Below are 20,026 nucleotides of genomic sequence, written 5' to 3'. Positions count from 1 at the left end.
ATAGTCAGAAAACATGCAACAAAAGGGGTCATGATTAAATATGAAATCACGCAGCTGAGCAGTGGTGACTTCTCTGTGGGGAGTTTCCATGAGAAGGGCCTTCTTTTTAGGGCGGAGCCCTGAGACAGGTGTGCTCACAGGAGCTATTTGTTGACTCGGATGGAAAGGGCCTGTCCTCGGCTTTTGTTCTGGTACGCCCACTGCCTCCAGCATTAGGTTCAGGGCGAGGCTCTCACAACTTGACTTCCCTGGAGGAGCAGAGTCCTGATACGAGGGCAAAGTGCCAGTCCTGCCGATGATGAATCTTCGTGTCCTTGCTGACACCTCTAGAGAGGACAGAAGAACTGCAGGTTCCCTTCCTGATCTGTTGTTTGTGTTTCATTGCTCTTGAGAAGGTCCATCAGAAAGCTGTGGGACCTGGTCTCAGATGGACGTGGGTTTGAATTCCACCATGATTTTTATTCCTGTAATATTTTGGGGAGAGTTAAAGTAAACTGGACTAGATGGGGGTCCTTGGTGGTGGTTCTCAGATTTGGGTTATTTATGCCCAGTATTGTGGTTCTTTCTTTTTTGTTTTATTTTTGTGCGTGGAAAACATTTACATCATTCCAGACTAAGAATAGTATTAAAAAGTATCCTCAGAGCACAGGCCTACGAAGAGGGGGTGCCTGCTGAGTGGTGGGAGGAGGGGGTGTTTTACTACTGATTATTTATTGCCATCCATGGTGATAATACAAAGCAGATGACCTTTAGTTACCCCACCCCCACTGCATCATGCTTATTTACTCATATACCATTCAGCACGGCTCATTTATTTAAAAAAATAAACTTTTATTTTGAAATACTTTTAGATTTACAGAAGAGTTGTGAAGATGGCAGAGAGAATTCCCTTCTTTACCCTTCATCCAGCTCCCCTAATATTAGCACTTACATAACTGTGGTACATTTGGCAAAACTAAGGAACTAACATCAATACAATACTGTTAGCAAAATTATAGCAAAATTATTCAGATTTCACCGGGTTTTCTATGGATGTCCCTTTTTTGGACTCAGAATCCAGCCCATGATACCACATTGCATTTTGTAGTTAGTTTTATTATTGTTTTTCAAATTCTTTACAGACCGTGCACCTTATTGACTGCATCTGGCTGGGTGGACCACTCCCCACTCCTTTCCTCCTAGCCCCCCGCCTCCATCTTTGTCTTAGAGGAGCCCCACTTCCACTCCTATTGCTGCTATCCTCTCCCCAATCCAAGGGAACCATCTCCTGCTGGTTTATCTTTCCATTTTTTCACTTATAAATAAATATATTTTTCCATCTCTTTCCTACACAAAGCTATCTACTCTTTTCTAAACCTTGCTAATTTCATTTAGAAGATATAATTTGGAGACCACTCTATATTGGGGCCTAGAACTTACTCTTTAGTGTGATTCACAGCGCTCTGTTGGATGGGTGTGCCTTGTTTACCAAACCATTTCCCTACTGGTGGACATTTGGATTGTTTCTATTTACTGGGTTTTACAATACCTCAATGAATCAGTTGTGGTTCTTTTACGGAAAAGATGAGTCTGGGAGGGAGAAAAGTGATATTCATTTGAAAAACCATAAAGAAAGGAACCAAAGTGTTTTTTTCCATGGAAACCTGGGACCCCTAAAACTTACCTTTCTCTTTGTACTAGGGATTGTCCTTTTGCAATGTCCTTGACTGGCAGGCAGGCTTTGAAGATGTATCCTTGGAGATGAGATAAGCAAGGGATCCTATAGATGAGGCGTCAAGATTTGCACTTGAACTTGCTTTGCAACAGTTGCTGGGGGAGAAAAAAATTATGCCAGCTCAGGAAATGGACTCTAGTCAATAAGGCCTTCAGTGCAAATATTCTCTTGGAATAATTTATTAACTCCCTGCAGACCTTGTGGTCAGGCACAATTAGAATCTCCTCCCACAGAGGCTGCGTGCCACTTAACAAGCTGGGGCTACGGCCTGCAAGGCGGAATTGAGGAGGCCCAGGGGACGTCTGCAAACCAAGGCAGGTGATGATGATGTGGAGGAAACAGCTCCCTGTAGGGGGAAGAGCCAGGGTCTGTGTGGGTGGGGAGACTTGGGTTTGAATCTTCACGCTGACAGTGTTTTAGCTGGAGTCCTCTGGGTAAGTTGCTTTCTATTTTTGATTCTCGGTTTCCCCATCTGTTAGATGGGGATAGCTCTTAGCATAGGATACATCATAAACCGCAGGTAATTTGTCTGAGAAGAAGTTTCAACTCCACAGGGTACAGACTGGAACACTTTTGTTTTTTTGATTCTATTATCAACTAGATGTTAAATCTCTACCCAGCTGGCTGGAAGACCCCTTAGCTTTCTGATTACTTCCAGCTGTTAAAACTCTCAGCCTGGTCTAGTTTAAATCTCCCATTTCTGATTCTATGAAAAGCTCTCTCCCTTCCCAGTGATGGGGAGCTGAAGAGGTGGTGGTGTGTGTGTGTGTGTGTTTAGCTCTTTACACCCCCCCCCATTCCTTGGTGTGTTGAGGTGGAGAGGCGGGATTGAGAAAGGGGTAGGCATATCCCTTCCTTAACTCAGAAGGACTGTAGCTGTGGGATAGCATTTTGTTTTTTTAAGTTAAAACTATAATTATTTATTATTTGTAAATAAAGAAGTTAAGGTTGGTCTTTCCTTTAAAAAAAAACTAAAACAAAAGTCCTGACATTCCAAGGCGTGAGAGTGGAGCCACCCCTGGGTGCTGACCCGGCAGGCACTGTGGAGGATGAGCTGGGGGAAGCCAGGTGGGGCTCCCTTTAAACCTGACCATGTGGAGCACTTTATTCCCTGGGACGGCTTCCCCTCCTCCCAGTCCAGTTTGATGTTCGGGAACCTCATCTTCCGGCTCCAGATCCTGTCTCAAGGGCCCCTGGGGCAAGGTGGCTACGCTGGACAGAGGGCCCTGGTCCTCCTGGAACTTCACAGCACGGAGACTCTTCTCAGCCAGCTGTTGGCAGGTTTCCTGACGAGAGAGCCCATGGAAGAGGCCAGGGTGAGGCTGAGCCTGTGGAGGACCCCAAGACCTTGGCGTACATGTCTTTGATGCCAGTGAGACGGCAGATGGTGATGATGTGCTTGTTGGTGAACAGAGTGTAAAGCTTCCCTGGGGTATTTTAATGTGCAGGACGGGAGGGCCAAGACTTCCGAACCACATTTTCCCACTCCAGCCTCGCTCCCACTTGACCTTCACACCCTCCTCTGCTGGTCCCACTCCTCTCTCCTGGATTATGTCAGCTTCTACCTTCTGCTCATCCTTGCTTCTTTTGGGCAGTGGTTTGCGTAGCTCCATCCCTCATGAGGGACATTCCGACCAGGGGATAGGAGGCCACCACACCCTTCACTGATAATTTGACCCTTGTTCAAAACCTTTCTTTTCTCTCTTTTAGTTCTCTGGCCTCTTCCTTTCTTGGCTCCAGCACCAGTCTCTGCTAACTCACCTTTCCATAGGTCATCAGCAGTCAGTTTAGTGAAGAAACTATAGGATCTGTACTGTTGACCCATCAGGTTGCTGGGAGAAGACATCCAGCATTGTGACTGTAGTGCACAGATCAAGCTGCTGAAATGACAGTTGTCTCTGGTTCCTGAAGGTGACAGAGGGCCATTGCTGAGAACAGTCTTCAGTGCCAAAGTGGAAGCTGTTGGAAAGGTTTAAAGTGAAGCTACCTGGACCATAAGTGGCCCGCCAGCGTGCCACACTGCATAGGGAGGCAGCCCGCTATTGCACCGCTGCCCATGGGTAGCATTTCTGACCTCACTCTGGCTGACAACAGGTCTCCCTGTGGCACAAAACTTTTCCATTCCAGCCCACAGAAACTCTTTCTGACCAGTCTGCTCTCTGAGTTCAAAGCCAAATGATAATAGCTCACATATATTAAACACTGACTATGTGCCAGGGGCTGTGCTAAGTGCTTTATATGCCATACCTTTTCAATCCTAACAACCCTAAGGCAGGTAAATGTTACTATGTCCATTGTACAGTTAAGTTAACTAAGGCTCAGAGAGGTTGAGTGCCTTCCCATAGTCACACAGCACATAAGTGGCAGAGCTGTAGTAGAAACCCAGGACCGACCAACTCCGTAGTCCATGCCTTTAACCATTTTGTTACATGAGGAGTTGAGAAAATGTAAGTATACCTGGGGTCGAACCTTTTAATTTATGAGCAGTCAAGCCAGAGATCCCAGACCAGTCAGCCAATGGAGAGAAGTACATGAAGGGCCTCTCTGAGTTGGAAGGGGAGCTCTGTGCAAGACTGTGAGATGAAGAGAGTTTTTGGACCCGTTTCTGAGGGGTCTGAGGTGGTCAGAAAGAACCCAACCATATGCAAGAGGGTGGATACCACGTGAGGGTTAAGACTAGCAAACCTGTCACTGCATGTCTGTTTGAGGTCCGTGGGCAGATCTGATCTGATGGAGGGCATTTAGAGCATCTGAATCCATAAACTGTCTAACTCAATCAATTGATTGTCCAGTTTTGCAAGCATTTTGACTTTGGTTCATTTCAGCATTTTGCTGAAATGCCTTGAGTTGCTTCTGTTCCCAACTGATTGACATATTTGCATCAAGTGTCTTTAAATGCCCATGTTGGTGGTGGTCACTTACAGGGATGTGTGTTCTGTCTTGGAGGAATTACTACCTAAGTTCAGTGGAAAACTTAACGTGGAACCATTCGCTCCACCATAGCCCTGAAAAAGATTGCTTATATTTATTTATCCTTTCACATTGAACTTGGGAGATGTTTTAGTTAGCTAATGCCAGAACGAGGCCACATAACAAACCTTCCCCATACTCAGTGGTATGTAACAGTGAACTATTTTTAGCTCTTGCATAGAAGGAACTGGCTGGGGAGGCTCTGCTGGACTTAGCTGGGCTTGCTCATGCAGCTGTAGCTCAACAGAGGATTTGCTGAGCCAGGCTGGGCTTAGCTGGGTGGTTCTGCTACAGGTTCCTGGTTTGTGGGTTAACTTGAGTCAGCTTGGCTCCACATATTTCTCACCTTGTTTGGAACAGGGGCTAGTCAGGGCGTGTCCTTCTCATGATGATGGCAGAGATGCGAGAAAGCACATCCAGCTGCACAAATCCATGTAAGTCTCCTGCCTGCATCATATCTGTCTTCATCCTATTGATCAAAGAAAGTCACATGGTCAAGTCCAAACTCAGTGAGTGGGGAGGAGCTACCAAGTTACCTGGCAAAGAGGATGAGGTCCAGGAGGAGAGACTAACTCTGAGAAAGTTATAAGAAATAGTCCTGAAAGGCTCCTGGCATGTTGATGCTATTCAGAGGGTTGCCGACTCTCCAGTGCCTGTCACGTCTCTGCATTGGAGAAAGCTGTGCTTCCCTTGAGTAACAGGGCTATTTTTATTGGATGAATGCCATGAATCTCATGGTTTCCTCTTTGCTGTGGCCAGCAGGAAGCCCAGAGTCAAATTGCAGCTCAAGCCTACCTGCGATTGTAATCACCATTCCTGATGCTTACCTGATCCCAGCCCACCTATGGCTTTATCTTCTTTTCCTTCTAAAACGCTCTCATTTATTTTTACCCTATGGTATTGCATAGGTGTTTTTTTTTTTTTGTCAGCAGCTACAGTTCTTTTCTTGAATAAGGTGGGGGAGAAGTGAACACACCTAAATGCCAGATGAGGAGTACAGATGATCTATTCCACGAATATTTACTGAATACCTATTGTGTGTCAGGCTCTGTAGCTGGTTCTGAGGTTACATGGTTGGCTCTTACACTTTCCCTGCCCTTGAGAACCTCACATGACAACAGGCTACAGCAGGGTTTCTCAGTGTCAGCACTACTGGCATTTGGGCTGTATAATTCTTTGATGTGTGTGTGTGTGTATGTGTGTGTTGTAATATGTAATATGTATTGCAGGATATTTATTTTTAAAATATATCTTTACTGATTTCAGAGAGGAAAGGAGAGGGAGAGAGAGAGATAGAAACATCAATAATGAGAGTCATTGATCAGCCGCCGCCTGGACGCCTCTGACTGGGGATCGAGTCCGCAACCCGGGCATGTGCCCTGACCAGGAATCGAACCCCAATCGCCTGGATCCTAGGTCGATGCTCAGCCTCTGAGCCATGCCCAGCAGGGCTGTATTGCAGGATATTTAGCAGCATCCGTAGACTCTACCTGCTAAACAGTAGCATCCCCCCAACCCTAGTTGTGATAATTAAAAATAGCTCCAGATTTGCCAAGTGTCCCCTGGGGAGCAAAATCACCCCTGGTTGAAAACCACTGGGTTATAATAAGTGCAATTGTAGGAGGTTGGGAGCCTGGGATGCCTTGCTAGAGGAGGTGGCACCAGAGTGGAGGCCTGGAGGCCAATTGCAGGAGCCAAGTGAAGGGGAAGGTAGAGGTCATTTCTGCTGCATTGAGCAGTAGGTGTTGGTGGAGCTCACAGGGCTGTGCAGGAATGATGAGAGATGAATCAGAGATGCAGGCAGAGCCAGGCTATAATGGTATGGTCTTGCTGACTGTGACTCAAGACCTTGGATGGGTTGTCAGTGCTTCTCAACCTTCAGGACGTCTCATAAAGGACATGTGGTAAACATATAGGCAGATTCCTGGGCCCCACCCCAGGGATTTTAATCGGAGAGGATTGGGCATTATGAGTAATGTTATTATAAACATCTGTATATAGTTCTTACATGGATATATACATAGTAGAATTGATAGGTCATATGGTTAACTCTATGCTTAATCTTTTGAAGGACTGCTGACTTTGTTTTCCAAAGCAATTGCACTATTTTCATTCCCATCAGTTGTGTACGAGGGTTCCAATTACTCCCTATCCTCGTGGGTGTGAAGTGGTATCTCATTGTGGTTGGGATTTGCATTGCCCTGATGGCTAATGACCTCAAGTGTCTTTCCATGTGCTTGTTGGTGAACAAGGTGTAAAGCTTCCTCAGGTTATTTTAATGTGCTGGCAGAGTTGTCAACAGCCGGTCTGTGTTGAGGGAAAGCAAAGATGCTTGTTGGGTAGTGTAGCTGGGAGCATCTTCCTGGAGGAAGGTAAGCAGCCTAGAGAGGTTAGACTTGCGACTAGACATACTGAGATCCTCCTGGGAGCCGCTGCAGGAGGGACTGGAGAGAGAAGAGCTGGCAAAGAGAGGGCCGCGATGAGAGACTTTTGCAGGGGTAGGGTGGAGGGGGTCTGACTGGAGAGAGAGGAAACATAGAGAGGGGGCTGTGTGTGTGGGAGAGACATGGAGAATTGGAATAGACCGGACTTCAGGTTGATAAAGTACTGGGGGCAGAGAGGAGAGAGGGAAGGAAGAGTCAGATTTCGAGTTTTTTTCTACTTCAGTGGCAAAGATGGAGAATCCGTTATGGGGAATGGGTCAGATCTAAAATAGAAGGACAGAGGAGGTGGTGACATGAACAGTGTAAGTCCAGGGTGCGCCCCCTTACCTTCTCTGAGCCTCCCATGGTCCGTCTCTAAATTGGGTGGCAGTCGTTTGTTGCAGGGTGTGTATGAGGATTAAGTGAGGTAATTGATATAGCCTGGAAAGCTGTATCGACGTGCACTTTGTTTATACATCTAATTTATTACCTCGGATTATTATTTACATTTGGCTCTTGCTACAAGACGGTCTTATTTATCTTTATAACTGTCTCGTGTATTTGTATAACCTCAGTGCCTGTAGCTGATCAGGGCCAGATTTACAGTTCCTTCCTTCCCTTTATTAATGGTTGAGCACTCCTTGTGAGCCAGGAGTTGTATATACTGGTTACGTTCTGTCCACTTCCAACAACCCTCTAAGGGTCCCATCTCTGGTTTACAGATGAACGAAACAACCCCCTGGGAATTACTTGTCTGTGGCTGAGTAAATTTATGGTGCATTGGGGGGAAGGGAATAAAAGTTTATTGACTCCTTGTTATATGCCAGATGATGTAGTTTTTCTTAGTGTTCCAATCACCCAGTAAGATGGCATGATTATCCCCACTTTGCAAATAAGGAAACAGATTGCCTAAGGCCGCACAGTTAACGAAGTAGCAGGGGCTGGTTGCAAAGCCCCTGGCTCCCCACTATGGCACATGGCCTCTACTGAGACCTTCAGGCTGTGGGAGAAGGGATAATGGAAGGGAAGGGTCTGTAAGAGCTGGGAGGTGCAGCTCCAGGATCAGTGCCTGCAGTGCCCCCCTCTGCTCCTAGATGGTGCTCAAGGCTTGGCTTCCAGGACACACCTGGTGCTCCAGCCTCCTCTGATGAACAGGCTATTGGTTTTAGGCAACAATTTATTGTAAGGAAAGCAGGATATTAAAATAATTTTTTTTGTCGTTGTTTTTGTTTCTGCCTGCAAAATTAATCTATTGCCTCTATGTCTGCATCTATGTCTGCAGTTCATCTTTGTAGCTACATTAGCCTAATACGCTGGCAAAACCCTGGGGTAGGGGCCCTGAAGGCACTGGCAGGGTGAGACATTTCAAGCACAAAATAAAGTGAAATGGCCCCATCGAAGAGAGCCCCTCTCTTGACCCCTTCATCAAAATTGCTGTGGTTTGTAGATGTCAGCAAATTCCCCCACCCTGGAAAGCAGGGCCTCTGCCACTCAGAAGAAAGACTTGTCAGAGGTGGAAAGAATTTCTCTTTAGGTGTCTGACCCCTCATTTTGTGAATGTAGAAGATGGATGGCTAAGTCCTGGGTCCAAATTCAGTTCTTTTGGTGCATTGTGCTCACTTCATTCTCCTTTTCTCTTTTTTTTTTTTTTAAAAGTTTTATTTGTTGCCTAGATGGGGGTTTGTCAGCATGGTGAGGGGAGTGGGTTGGGTGTGAAAAATAGACTGGTGAGGACTGTGGCAAACTGGAGGCTCCTTCCTCTGTTTAAGGAGGCAGCTGGTTCTCAGGTCCAGCTAAGAGTCAAGATGCCTTATTACTTATTTAAAAAAATATATTTTTTGGCCCAATTTTTAAATAGCGAGAAATCTGGATTTTTATATATTTTCTAATGTTTAACATTAGAAAACCAACTAAGTAAAAAAGGTGTGGGGGAATGAAAGTGCTCTGTGTGGCTTCTGGTGTGTAGACAAACTAGAATAACCTCCTACTATATCCTCGTGAAACACACTTGGTTTGCCAGCTGGCCAGGGAGGAGGACCTTGGAGGGTCCTGTGCGAGGATCTTGGCTGCTGTGGTTTTTGTCTGGTTTGGGCAGCACCCTAAGTGGAAGATGGGCAGGAGGCAGCCAGAGGGAAGTGGAAGTCAGGGGTGGGATTCCTAAGATAGGGCACGGAACCTCAGATCAGCTCAGAAAGGTCCTGCCGGGCTGGTTGGAGGGGCGGTGTGGTGATCAGCTGCTGGGGCCTGTGTTCAAAGGACAAACAGAACTGTTCTGAGAAATTGAGAGCCGTGTCCTCATTATTTCCTGTTTTCCTCTTTACAATTATTCTTAAAGTCTAAATGTGGGAATTCTCTTCATGCACATGTGGAGCTGCATGCTAACTCTAACCTAATCCCCATTTTTTTTGTCTTTCTTTTTTTCCTTTGGCTACCAGGGAGCTTGGAGCCCAGCTGGAGTTCCAATGCTTAAAAATTGTGCAGAACCTAGTGGATTGCATAGATGCATTTCCCCTTGGTCTTCATGTCCCATCCCATATATATTTTTTCTGGCTTTGTCTTTTAATTACATTTTCCAATTTTATTGTGTTGTGTACCTTCTCAAAAGCTGCCTCAAGTCCTTTGTGGAATGAATAAAATTGCTTGTGTAGTGGGACATTTTGGCTGACTGAGCTGGGGGTCTAGATACTTGTACTGTGAACGGTACTTCTCTCTCCTCTACCCCCTCCCAGGCCCTAAAGGTTTTGTTATGGGAAGGTGGAAGGTAGAGAGGGTGGACTAGCATCTGTTTTCCATTCATCCCTTTGCCCTGGGTCTGAGGTCCTATGATTAGAGGGACAGAGAGTGACAGCTGCTTTTCATGAGAAATGGCTTGGTGACATACTAGGTAAGGTGTGGTGGCCAGAAGTTGGCAGAACTCTCAGAGGGACTTTCTATGGCTCTAGAGACAAACAGGACAGCTCCAGGGCCTGGGTGACCCTGGATTGGCAAGAGTGCCATTCTCCTAGGCTCTGCAGGCAAAACGTGCTATTTGCTATTCTCAGACAACCCAACAGACTAGAAGCTTTGGGGGCATCTGGAATAATCTGTGGGCTACAAATAGCAGTGACGCTTCCCTCTGCCTCTTTCTGGCAAACATGTGCCAGCACAGATCAGAGAGCGCTTGATGGACTCTGATGTTTAGATGCAGGTGGACACATCACATCACACCCAAACTCTTCAAGTTGACTGCAGAGCACTTTGAGGGGGACTGATTCCTACAGAACCACCCAGGTAAAAGGGGCACATGCTGTTTTCATTTGCATATAAAAGAAAGTATGAGAGTTTGGCAGATTATCAACATTAGAAATGCATGTTTTCATTGATCCAGCAGTCCCCCTTCTGGAATCTACCCTACAGAAATGTTCAGGTTTATGTGGAATAACGTATGTTCAGGACGTTTATTTCAGTATTGTTTGTAATAGTGAAAAAGTGAGAGTGACCTAAATATTGATCAATAAGGGAGTGGTTAAATTATGGTACATCCCTACGATTGACTGCCATGTAGCTATTAAAAAGATGAGATGAATTTATATATGCAAAATGGAAATATCTCCCAAACATGCCAAGTTTAAGTAAACTATATACCTATCTATATATATATAAAACTATACATAATATGTACATAATTATATATGACTATACATGTAGTTATATGTTACTGTATATGTATATACAACTATATGTGTGTGTGTGTGTATGTGTGTGTGTATATATATATATATATATATATAGTGTGTGTGTGTGACTTTATTTATGTGCAGTAAATATCCTCTCCCCCAAAGGAGGGCATCTGGGTCTGTAGACTAGCTGCTAGTGACTGATTGTAGAAAAAAGCTATTGTCTGTGATCAGGGTCATGTTCAAAATATTTGACCACTCTTAGGGCATGAGCACTGACTCATCAGAATGGACGCCGGGGCAGGTTCTGGAGACCTCTTTCTATTATGCCAGGTGTCAACTCTCCAGTTTCTAGATCGTGAGGGGTGGGGGTCTGGGAGGTCCCACGGGTAGCTGTTGACCAACCAGTATGGAAAGATTTTACTATTTTAACAATTGGTATGGCCATACTGATGCTTCTGGTTCAGTATCAGTCTTGCTGTTGGTAGTCATATTTAAAATTCAGATAGGAATGGGGTGGGCTGCTTACACCCTGATTTGTGAGCGGCAAACTGTGGAGTGGGCTCCACAGAGCAGAGGCCTCTGGGAGTCCCTTGTTCCCGAGCTGTGGGCGTGCTGTTCTGGGAACCGAATCCCTTCCTGGATCTGACATTGCCGACGAGCGCTGCTGCATCACCACCTTTCAGAGAGCTAGCCTAATCCTGCAGAAGACTTGGTATAATTAGTTGTTAATAACCAGGGCCCGGCTTCCCCATGGTGCGGATTGTTCCCGTATTGATCTCCACCTGCACTGTCAGCACTCTGGAAAGATTGAACCTTAAGTGCTTAATTCAGTCCCATTCAACCAATAATTTTGGTTTTGTCCTTCAAACAAAAAGCACCCTTGTTTATCCTTTCTTCCCCCCTCCCGCAAATAATATAATCAATCCATTTCTCCCCCTTCCCCTGCCCAAACTGAGTCTGCTCCTGTAATCAATACATTTCGAAATGTCAGTGTATTCCTGGGGGAGGAGGAGGGGAGGGCCGGAGAGGATGGGGAAGGGGGGCTGGGGTGCTGGGAAGACAGCTCAGTGTCACCAGGGAAGCCGGCTGCCCTTTAAATCCCATCCCCGTGGGTCCCCACTACGTCAGATGCTTCCACACCCGCACACCTGGCGTTGGGCATGGTCTTTCGGCTGCGGTTGACAGAAATACATGTGCACCGCTTTCTCGCATGCTTTACAGCCCAAAGCCAAACGGCTGAGCTTTCTGCTTTCTTTAAGTTACCAAGTAAACTGTGTGGGGGTCATGCTCACTCCAACCCTGTCCCAGGTCACTTGCCCCGAGCCCCACCTCACCCATGAAGTTGGTGTTGGTGGGGGCTGTGGCGGGGGTGGGTGGCAAGGACGAGAGAGCCTCAGAGCTGGTCTGTTGGTAAGCCAGAGCCGAACCAGCCAACCGAGGTCTACTTCTCCGATTTCAGAACTTAATAATATTCCTAAGGAGTCAGAGTTTGTACAACTTGTCAGAGGTCATTGTTTGGAGAAAGAGGCATTCACTTTGAGTATCTACTATGTGCCAATAATTACATAAGTGGTATTTTTAATTATCACAAGAAATCCTTATTGCAGAGATGAGAAAACAAATAGAGGTTAAGTGAATTGCCTCAAGGTCATATAGAAGGTAAATGACAGGACATCATTAGGAGAGTGTCTTTCAGAATCCAAAACCGTGTGTGTGTGTGTGTGTGTGTGTGTGTGTGTGAGTGACTAAAAGGATTAAATGAGCTATGCCTACAAAGTGTTTAGTCAGACTAAGCACTTAGAAATAGTTGTTATTCTTATTATTGTAATAATTCCCCTGGTATACATAAAACATTTGGTTTCAGAAATTTCTGGTATCAGAACAGTTGCAAAAACTTTATTTTTTTTCTTGACTTTTATTCTTAAAAACATGCATGACATTGGAAATAAATCATCCAGGATTTCTATCCTCAAAGAGATGACCATCTGGTTTTGGGGTGATAGAGAAAGAAGAAAAAAAACAAATCACATGACTCTGTCATACTTATGATAAGAGGAATATGCTAGAAGGAGCACAGAGGAAGGTCTGGGGCGGGGCATCAGAAAAGGCCTGTAGGGGGATTTGAACTCATGGAGGAGAATGACTAGGTGTTAGCTTGGCAGCCTGGAGTGGGAAGGAAATTGTGAGACGAGGAACAGCATATTCAGAGGCATGGAGGTGTGCAGAGGCACATGGGGGAACTGCCGGTAAGTGGCTGCATTTGACCGGAAGGGGCTTGTTTGAGAAGCGGCCAGAGAGAGGGCCGGGTTGGAAGGCAGGGCTAGATCATGATGGACCATCTTGACTAAGGAGCAGGCTTTATTTTGGAGGTTTTGTGAATTCTTGAAGGTTTTTAAATGGGAAAGTGGCAGATGCAGAATCATGTTTCAGATGACTTTGTCCCGCACATTGGGCTCTACTGGGGGAGACTGGAAGTAGTCTGTCCATGGTGGAAGCTGCTGTGGGTGAGTCAGAATCAACTGTTGAGTGGAGAAAATGGGATGGGAGAGCACAGACCTGAATTCACAAAAAATGGGGATCAATTGGATGTACAGAGTGAGGGAGGAGAGGAAGTCTGGGATGATTCCAGTGTGGCAGAGCCATTGACCAAGAAAGGAGGCAGGGTGAGAACATGTTTTAAAAGGAAGATGGAAGGTCATTTTAGATACTTTAAGTTTCAGGGATCTGGGCATCTGAGTGGAGCTGAGTGGGATACAAGGTGCCTAGTTCCATATATAGAGCAGAGTAATTGGTGACTAATAGGTTAATAAATATTTGTTGAGGGGATGAGTAACATCATCGTGTGGATGAGATTGCCCAGGAAGAACACAAGTCAGATAGGGTGCAGAGAAGAGAGTCCCTGGGTAATGTTACCCAAGGTCTGCGGGGTAACTAATGATCCCCTTCTCTTCTCAAAGAGAAGCTTGAAATTCAAGAATCATAGGCACACCCATCAAGAGAAGAAATTCAGGGTATGGCAGAAAGTTATTTTCAGTACCGATGTTGACCTATAAAATGTGTAGGCTGGCTAAACCTTTATAACAATAGCCAACATTTATTGAATATTTACTGAATGCTGGGTCCTATGTCAAGGACTTGACCTGTATTTCTTCACTTAGCACCCACAACAGGATGACAGGAATAGGCTCTTTTTATACCTTTTCCAGAGATGAAGAAACCAAGGCTTGGAGACATTAATTGCTCAAGTTCTATAGCTGGTGTGTGGTGGATTTGGAACCCAAACCCAGGTCTGGCTGACTCTGAGCCAAGACTCTTCATCACCGTTTTTGTCTCTTAAGTTTCTACTCGTTTAAAATTCAAGGCTGAGCATATCAGGCTTTGCAAAAGGGGCTTTAACTCGTAAGATAATCAGGTTGAAAGAAAGCTGCTGTTTGGAGAAATGTGGGAAACAGAAGTTGCTACACTAGCCTTGTGTATCTTTGGGCTGTTCCAGGTACTTTTCTGGCCATCTGCTTCTCCCCACCTCATGTGATATTAACTCGATGGCTTTCAAAAAGACGCCAGCTTAGGGGGAGAGGTCCTCAGTTTTCCAATTGTGACCTGGAGGACTTGTGTCCATCTGCATGAGCATTGAGATCAAGGGTGAGCTAGTCTCAAGGTCAGTAGGGTGAACAGATTCTTCTGTTGGTTTGTGGAGGTCAGGTAGTAATTGTGGATCAATGGATTCAATGAAATGCCTTTAGTGAGCAAGGTCTACTGGGAACAGTGATGAGTTATCAAATAGGGTGAAGGACCTATGTGGAGTGAGCACATTACTTTGCCTGGCTTCGCAACCTCAGAGAGGCTTCTTCAAGAATCATAAAGAAGATGGTCTACCAGTATTCCCATTCATTTATTTAGTAGCTTGTTTTCCCCAGTTGCCATCCCTTGTAGTGAAAAAAGCACAGTCTCTGGCATCAGGCAGGCATGGCTCTGACTTCTAGTTCTGTTTCTGGCTAAATTCGTGGACTTAAGCAACAGTATCGACCTCTCTGAACCTCAGTTTCCTTATCTGAGAAATGGGGTTAATAGAACTTGCCTGTCATAACCTTTGCTGTGGACATGAAGTGGATGAGATGTTCAAGGCGCTCATCATGGGGCCCAGTGCTGTGACAGAGCTCAGTGTATGTGAGGCCCTTTCCCTGAAGGAAATGGGGGATGTACCCCTGGGTAATTTGTAGCTGGATACTTATTCTCTTGCCTCTAGGAATTTTGATATTTTCATCCATCCAAATAAAATCTGATATTACAATGGCCCCCATGTTTTGTCACTGTGTTGCAAAAGTAATCAGAAGTCGTTCAAGGAATTCAGATGTCGTAACTACTTGCAAACCATTGCTTCTGACTGAGTGTAAGAATCCTGATAGAGCCCAGCACGCATGCTTTCATATTATTTATGATACAGGATCACATGAACTGGATTCCAGTTTAAATGGAGAACATCCCTTCCCTCTGGAAAAAAACACACGTAGGTGGTACAAAGTGGGTAAAGCCAGACGACATCGACAGCCACACCGCGACCAGTAGCGAGGAAGCACAGTGCTTCCTGGAATGTATGCTGACTCTTCTGTGAATTTGGGCAGTTTGGAGGCTGGTCATTTCCCACAAGTTGATGCCCAAGCAGCTCCAAAGCTCAGGTGTGAAGTGACAGTTGAGACAGGTCTTTGCAGGACAATGTGGGGAGAGTAGGCTGCCTGTTGACAATGAACTCTCCAGGATGTTTTGTGATGGAAGCTTAGAATGTGAGAGTGAAAGGTGCAGGAGGCCCAGAGTTTATATATATAAAGCATAACCCATTGCTAAGGTACAAAAACAGTAAGTAAGGAGTCAGAGAAGAGAAATGCAAAGTGACCATAACAGTAACAGCAACAACAAAAGCACATAATGGTACATGCACACTGTGTGCCTGGTGGTGGTCTAGGCTGGGGCTCCTCTAAGTGTGGGAGAATAGTCCAATGGAGGTAACAGACAATAACCAAAATAAATAAGTACATTATTGTGTATATTAGGAGGGATAAGTGCCAATGGAAGAATAAAAGAAGATCAAGACTGCAGGGGGCGGGCGGATAGTGCGATCTCAAGTAGGTAGTTATGGAGGGTCTCCATGAGTAAGACTGAGCACCACATGCGCTCCTGTCTTGAGAAGAGCCTTCCAGGAAGAGAGGAGCCCAAGGTGCCCGGACACCGAGGCAGGAGCACTCCTGGCATGTCTAAAAGAGCAAAAAGGCCACCGTAGCTGGACTGGAGCAGAGCTCAAGCCAGAACAGAGGATGGGAAATGAAGTCAGAGAGCTAACAAGACTGATGGCTCCCGGGGCAACCAACTGGATCTTTATCCCATGGAAGGGCCCATCGTCATCACCGCCCTTCTCATTCTTACTGCTCTTCTCCTTGGCCTAACATTTGCTAGGCACTTTGAGAAGCACATTTACCTGTAGAATCCTCTCAATCCTCATAATAACCCTCGAGGCACATCTTGTATCACTCCTGCTGCGCATACGAAGAAATTAAGGTTCCAGGAGGGCATGTGGCTTTATAGGGCTACCGAGCTCAGTGGCAAAGGCTCAGTACCTTTCATCCTACTGTCCTGCGTGCATTTCCAGAGCAACACTTATTTGTGTCCCATGTTCCAGCTTCTGCTTGTAGCTTTTCAGACACGGGCATCCAGGAAGCTCTTGTGTATTCCTGTCAGTTGCTGTTGATGCCTCATTTCCCTTCTCATTGGGAATGGTAAAGATAGGATGAGCAGACGGTTTCTCTGGGCCTCTGTGTTATGGATTGCATGTTTGTGTATCCCCCAAATTCATACACTGAAGGTCGCACCCCTGTGGATTGGCATCAGGGGGCGAGCCCTTTGGGAGGTGCTTAGGTTTAGATGAGGTCACGAATGTGGAGCCTCACTGTGGGATTAGTGACCTTATTAGAAGAGAGACCAGAGCTTTCTCTCTCCACCTTGAGAAGATCCAGCAAGAAAGAGCTGTCTGTGTACGAGGAAGAAGGCTCTCACCAGAACCCGACCAGGCTGGCAGACTAACAATCTAGGACTTCCAGCCTCAGAACTGTGAGAAAGAAATTCCTGTTTTGCGAGCCACTCAGTCCATGGCATTTTGTTATAGCAGCCGACGCAGATATAAATACCCTCATTCATTTTGCGAGATACTTTCTTCTGGAGTTGTCCCCTTTCTCTTTTTTTGAGAACTGCCGTGCGGTTATTAATTTCTGTTTTCGTGTTCTCTCCTCTTTCTTGGTAGCATGCAGAGGCAAGGGTTCCCCAGGTGTTCATTGCTGCACAGGGCAGCTTTCTTTCTCAACTTTACAAAAGCTGCTGTGATGGGGACTGTTGGTGCCCAGTCATCTCTGGTTCTTTCTCCTTCTAGCTGGAGAATTGCATTCTGTGCCCCTTTGGCATTGGGCTGGGTCACGTGAGTGGAAGTGATGCGTGCTGCTACTTCTGGGTGGAGGCATTTAAATGTGGTGCGAGATCCTCCAGGGCTTTCTTCCCCAACAGGCAAACCCTAGGGAGATGGAGGGTCCATGAGTTCCATGAGCGCTGAGCCACCACACAAGACAGCAGTTGCCATCCTAGAAAGCTACCCGGCCGTGAAGAAATAACTTTTGTTGTGTGACAGTCTGTGATTTTGGGGTATGTATCTTGTTATTATAGCATATCTACGCTATACTGATTGACACCCCTTTTCTTCAAGTCCAGATGGCAAGTCTGGCTACTCCCTGAGTCTTGCTTAGCAGCTTAGTGTGAGGTTGAGATTTGCAGGCAGACAGACTTGCGTTGTGTGACCTTGGGCAAATGACTTTACCTTTCTCCATTTTCCATTATTTTTTTCTGTAAATAGAAGAGACTTATACTCACCTTCTAGGTTTGTTGTGAGAATTAAATGTTGTGACACATACAAAGCAGGCAGTATCCAGTAGGTGTTTAATGAATGCTTTTTTCCCTTCTCCCTTCTCCTGCTCTGTGATTAACTCTAAGATCATGTGGTGATTTTTTTTCCTTCCTAGGATTCCACCACTTTCTCATCAACCAGTGTTTCCTTATTGCCAGGACTTGGTGCCAAATAACCATTTCCCTCGCCATTTCCGCTGACTTCTGAAAGATGAAATCGTCAGCACGGCAAGGCGAGGATTGATCAGATGAGACGCCCAGCAGATGTCCAGAGAGTCGGAGTCCCCACTGCTCCTCCGTCTGTCTCTGTGCCAGTTCCGTAATCTGTATTAGGAAAACACGGTCTGGTTGATTGCTCTGTAATAGACTTTCACAACATTAGTGCTTGTTTCCCTTTCTTCTGGTTCTTCATGATATTTGTTTTCATTTTCAATTTCCATTCAATTCAATTAGATGCTTGTTTTGACTCAGACACTGAGCTGGGCATGGGGGATACAGAGGAGGGTGAAGGCATAGCTCCTGCCTGCACAGAAGTCACTCAAGTGAGGGGAACAGATTTGTTAGCCAAACCAATCAACCAACCAACCAACCAACCAACCAACCAACCAACCAACCAACCGACTGACCAACCAACAGGCCAACCAAAAGAAGAAAACCCCAAACACTGTGCTAATTACAAAAATGGAAGTATGTCCATGATACAGAGAAAGGACTGAAAAGGAACTGATGAATTCCACTGGGTGTAAGAGTGGGAGAGAGATGAAAAGACTTCTTCCAAAAGATTATGTTTCGGCAGGGTTTTGATGGGTGGATAGGAGTTTACCAAGTGTATTGTGGAGGAAGAGCACGTGGAAAAAGGAACAGCATTTGCAAAGGCATAGTGACATGAGACATGGATAGTGCTGGGCAATATATGTGATTTGGTGTTTAACAGAGCACAGAGTGTAAAGTGGGAAGCGCTGGAGGTGAGGAAGAAGGTTGTGCCAGGCAGGCCAGGGGAAGGAGACATATTCTTTTGTTTATGGGTATGTATTACAACTGCTTGTATCTGAGATTTAGCCTTTATTGCTTTATACTGGCTGTGAGTTCCAGTTCATGATTGTATTTGTTGCTTTTCCTGATTATGTCAGGTATTTAGCACTCATGGTCTGGATGGAGTAGAGGGCTCTGGGAATGTGCTGGAAACAGCATGGAGCCAGGAGAAAAGACAGGCTCAATCCAGACTGTGCTTTATCGGCCCCGTGTCTCTCTACCACCTGCTCCGCAGAGGAGAGAAAATCATGCTTGCCCCACTGAACATCTGTGAGGATTAAAATAAAGAAATAGTTACAATACCCAGCCCAGAACTTAGTGTCCACTGGTTCCCCACTGCTTCTTCAATCTGGGGGACCCGGTTATTTGCATTTGGGAATTGAATTAAGCTAATAAAGAAACAATGGTTAGGACTGATTTAAAAATGGAAAATTGTTAGGATTGATTTAAAAATTGATTTAAAAATTGACTTCAAAATTTGAAACTTGTTACCATTGATTTAAAAAAAATACAATTATGCTTTTTTTTTTTTTTTTTTGGAGAAAAGTTCTTGGCCCTTTTTCGTGACAAACCTTTCAGTGTCCTCAGAGGAGGAAAACAAATTTACAAAGAACCGAAAAGAAAATTGAAACAATATGACATTTCTATGGTATCCAACCTCAAAGGTTTTACCTTGAGATTATTTCAGTAAATCCATTTACATTTTTTGCTCTCCCCCACCCCCAAATGTCATGTGTTAGAACACACTGCTATTTTGACATCTCCATTGTGATATTTATTTTAAGCCATCAGCAGAGTTTTAAATATCTCAGCAGTGAACTCTGGCCTTTAGGAAGGCAAACTAATTATTTCCCAAACCACTCTGTGAAGCAAGGCCCTGGCATTTGTTTCCTGACAGCTTAGAAAGGAGATGTGAAGTCAGTGGCTTTCTGAGGAAGAGGCTGTGCATTCGGACAGGTGCTCAGGAACTTGGGGTCCAAAGTCATCTCGACCAGCACGTTTGCAGAGGAAACCCTGATGTTCCCAGAGACCTGGGACTAGTCTCACATGTGTAGTTTTGCTGATGACACAGATAAAACAAAAGCTGTGGCAGTGGGTGGGGTAAAGGCTGACTGAGGTCTTTTATAATCATTTGATGGTTCCAGCAATGCTATGAAGTAGAGAGTTTTCGTCCCCTTTTATAGATGGAGGAACTGAGTCTCGGAAATGTTTAGTCTCAAGGTCACAGGGCCAGGAAGCTGAGAGTTTGTTTTTTGCCTGATACCAGAGTGTGTGACCTTAACCACTTG

At 45.3% G+C, this 20,026-nt stretch overlaps 1 pseudogene; it reads right to left on the bottom strand.

The window, feature by feature from the left end:
* Positions 1-1,773: 1,773 nt before the first annotated feature.
* LOC107524385 (small ribosomal subunit protein uS5m pseudogene) lies at positions 1,774-3,772 on the bottom strand (annotated as a pseudogene).
* Between the last annotated feature and the right edge of the window lie 16,254 nt (positions 3,773-20,026).

Source organism: Miniopterus natalensis, chromosome 3, assembly GCF_054644295.1.
Source record: "Miniopterus natalensis isolate mMinNat1 chromosome 3, mMinNat1.hap1, whole genome shotgun sequence".
Classification (NCBI taxonomy): Eukaryota; Metazoa; Chordata; class Mammalia; order Chiroptera; family Miniopteridae; genus Miniopterus; species Miniopterus natalensis.
The sequence above is the reverse complement of the archived record's forward strand: the minus strand, read 5'-3'. Positions and strand labels throughout refer to the sequence as shown.